This window comes from Sinohyriopsis cumingii, chromosome 19 (assembly GCF_028554795.1).
Source record: "Sinohyriopsis cumingii isolate HCF-2022 chromosome 19, ASM2855479v2, whole genome shotgun sequence".
Lineage (NCBI taxonomy): Eukaryota > Metazoa > Mollusca > Bivalvia > Unionida > Unionidae > Sinohyriopsis > Sinohyriopsis cumingii.
This window is the reverse complement of record NC_142979.1, coordinates 29318189-29322611: the sequence shown is the minus strand read 5'-3', so window position 1 is coordinate 29322611 and position 4423 is coordinate 29318189.

Here is a 4423-nt window from a genome sequence, read left to right as displayed (position 1 = left end):
ATCAAAAAGTTGTTATTCTTGTTATACCAGTATGCATCAAAAAGTTGTTATTCTTGATATACCAGTATTCACTGAAAAGTTGTTATTCTTGACATACCAGTATTCACTGAAAAGTTGTTATTCTTGATATAAAAAAATTGTTATTCTTGATATACCAGTATGCATCAAAAAGTTGTTTTTCTTCTTTAAAAAGGTTGTTATTCCTGATATACAAGTATGCATCAAAAAGTTGTTATTCTTGATATAAAAAAGTTGTTATTCTTGTGATACCAGTATGCATCAAAAAGTTGTCATTCTTGATATACCAGTATTCATCAAGAAGTTGTTATTCTTGATATAAAAAAGTTGTTTTTCTTGATATACCAGTATTCATCAAAAAGTTATTTTTGATATACCAGTATGTATCAAGAAGTTGCTATTCTTGTTATACCAGTATGCATCAAAAAGTTGTTATTCTTGATATACCAGTATTCATCGAAAAGTTGTTATTCTTGATATAAAAAAGTTGTTATTCTTGATATACCAGTATGTATCAAAACGTTGTTATTCTTGATATACCAGTATGAATAAAAAAAGTTATTTTTGATATACCAGTATTCATCGAAAAGTTGTTATTCTTGATATAAAACAGTTGTTATAATTCTTGATATACCAGTATGCATTGAAAAGTTGTTATTCTTGATATACCAGTATTCATCAAAAAGTTGTTATTCTTGATATAAAAAGGTTGTTATTCCTGATATACAAGTATGCATCAAAAAGTCTTTATTCTTGATATACCAGTATGCATCAAAAATTTGTTAGTTTCGAAATACCAGTATTCATCGAAAAATTGTTATTCTTGATATAAAAAGGTTGTTATTCCTGACATACAAGTATGCATCAAAAAATTGTTATTCTTGTTATACCAGTATGCATCAAAAAGTTGTTATTCTTGATATACCAGTATTCACTGAAAAGTTGTTATTTTTGACATAAAAAGTGTTATTCTTGATATACCAGTATGCATCAAAAAGTTGTTTTTCTTCTTTAAAAAGGTTGTTATTCCTGATATACAAGTATGCATCAAAAAGTTGTTATTCTTGATATAAAAAAGTTGTTATTCTTGTGATACCAGTATGCATCAAAAAGTTGTCATTCTTGATATACCAGTATTCATCAAGAAGTTGTTATTCTTGATATAAAAAAGTTGTTTTTCTTGATATACCAGTATTCATCAAAAAGTTATTTTTGATATACCAGTATGTATCAAGAAGTTGCTATTCTTGTTATACCAGTATGCATCAAAAAGTTGTTATTCTTGATATACCAGTATTCATCGAAAAGTTGTTATTCTTGATATACCAGTATGCATCAAAGAGTTGTTATTCTTGATATAAGAAGGTTGTTATTCCTGATATACAAGTATGCATCAAAAAGTTGTTATTCTTGATATACCAGTATGCATCAAAAATTTGTTATTCTTGAAATACCAGTATTCATTGAAAAGTTGTTATTCTTGACATAGAAAAGTTGTTATTCTTGATATACCAGTATGTATCGAATAGTTGTTATTCTTGATATACCAGTATTCATCAAACAGTTGTTATTCTTGATATAAAAAGGTTTTTATTCCTGATATACAAGTATGCATCAAAAAGTTGTTATTCTTGATATACCAGTATGCATCAAAAATTTGTTATTCTTGAAATACCAGTATTCATCGAAAAAAATTTATTCTTGATATAAAAAAGTTGTTATTCTTGATATACCAGTATGTATCAAAAAGTTGTTATTCTTGTTATACCAGTATGCATAAAAATGTTGTTATTCTTGATATAAAAAAGTTGTTATTCTTGATATACCAGCATGTATCAAAAAGTTGTTATTCTTGAAATACCAGTATTCATCGAAAAGTTGTTATTCTTGATATAAAAAAGTTGTTATTCTTGATATACCAGTATGTATCAAAAAGTTGTTATTCTTGTTATACCAGTATGTATAAAAAAGTTGTTATTCTTGATATAAAAAAGTTGTTATTCTTGATATACCAGTATGTATCAAAAAGTTGTTATTCTTGATATACCAGTATGCATCAAAAAGTTCTTATTCTTGATATACCAGTATGTATAAAAAAGTTATTTTTTATATACCAGTATTCATCGAAAAGTTGTTATTCTTGATATACCAGTATGCATCATAAATTTGTTATTCTTGAAATACCAGTATTCATCGAAAAAATTTTATTCTTGATATAAAAAGGTTGTTATTCCTGATATACAAGTATGCATCAAAAAGTTGTTATTCTTGATATACCAGTATGCATCAAAAAGTTCTTATTCTTGATATACCAGTATGTATAAAAAAGTTATTTTTTATATACCAGTATTCATCGAAAAGTTGATATTCTCGATATACCTGTATGCATCAAAAAGTTGTTATTCTTGATATACTAGTATGTATCAAAACATTGCAGATTTGATTGTATTGGTGATACATGTTAATGAATTCATTGAACCTTGCTAATAATTCTTCTAAAAAATACTCAGTATCTGTTTTACATGAATATTTACATAACATAGATTGACAATTGTTAGACATTATTCTTTTCTAACATTTGGAAAAAAATATTCTCAGTTTTAAACAATTAAGAATCGATTACAGTGCCTCTATTATTTTCCAGCTTCATTTCGTATTAAAACTCATTTGCACATTTGTGCTACTTACATGGTTATTTCTATTTCCGTTGTATATTCCAGATGGTATTACCTGATTAGCCGCTGAAGTTATCCTTTGAAAATGAAAAATCAATCTTTCTAGGATCGCTTTTGGATTTTACTATTCAGAATTAAGCTGAGAAGAAAAAAAAATCTTTTTAAAAATGTTGTTTTACAGTGGTAAACATTTTAACACTCATGGCCTACAAAATATTGCACTTGACTACAGATTTCATTATTTATTTGAATGATTCATTTTAGCTGATAAATCTGTCTCTGTAAAGAAATTTTTATTCTCACGGTTGTTAATATCAACAGATTTTCTTTATGGCAGATACAATCTTGTTACCAATACTGTCTTATCAGTCTAGATTAATCTCTACAACATGAATGCAATGACATCACACATAAAAATTTAAAAGATGCACTGAAACAATCAAATTCCAGGAATTTATGTCATACAATTGTTGTTGGAAGTTAGGGAGGGTAATTCTTGTAGAGGAAAGGTAGATGACGGTTGTCAAATGAGTTGGGATGAATATCTAGAGACTGACAGCACTGATAATGTAGCATTAAAAAGATGGAACCTAGGCATGGTCTTATCTATATAATAGCTGCATATAAAATATGGGTCTAACATTCAGCAGCCATAACTCCACTCTATGGTTTTGACCACTTTCCAATATACTTAATAATATTAAGTTATACTTGCAAAAAACTCATGGTTTAGGGCAGAGATGGAAACCGAACAAGGTAAATTGGGAAAAGTTTCTGTCCCTTTGTGAATCAAATTTGATAGTAAATTTTTTTACAGTCGATCCTGTCAACAATGTAATTGATCCAATACCCCAAATTCTGTCTCTTATCCCTGCTGTGAAGGATATCAAATTTGTATGTCTTTTTTTTTCTTCCTTTAAACTGTTTTTCTGCATATTACCATAGATATCTGAAGGATAAATGTCAACAAGCTGTGAGATGTGGCAAACACAGATTGTGGAGAAGCTCTTATTCTAACTAAACTGTCATAAGTAAGATTTATTATTGACTATGTCCGACTGATCAAGTTACCTGTACATCTTACCTGTAGATACTTGATCAAATTCGCAATCACAAACTTTGCCTGGGAGCATTTGGAACTTACCCTCCAAAACCAACTTTCATTCCACCATTTGCCATATGAATTAGTATTTTACTTGACCGACATCTGTGTGTCTGTTGGAATATAACACCTTCAGCGTTATCTTCAAATTATTTTTACTTTGTATCAATCGACAAGAGGTGTAGAATGCCAGTTTTGTTACACAGAAAACATTATGTATAATCTTCAGCAATGTATATGCCTTCATTCTCTCTAACACTACTAGAATTAGGACTCGAATCTGGTCAGAATGAGAAATCACTTCCCTCTCCATCAGTCAAGAGGGAATACTTTGTTATCACCTTTGATTTGGATTTACAAATAATTTCCTATATGCACTTCTCATTATATGTATGTGTCTATGTATGTATGTATGTATGTATGTATGTATGTATGTATGTAATACTCCATGTGATTGTTGATGGCTGCCTGGATAAATTAAAATTACCGTGCAATGTGTCAGTCACAACATTAAGTAAAATTTTGAGAAGTCTGTATAATTATAGCCATTAAAGAAAGAAAAAAGGAAGATGCAGACAAAAGTAGAGAAGTATAGTGCATAAATTAAATAAATCCACTGAACATAACA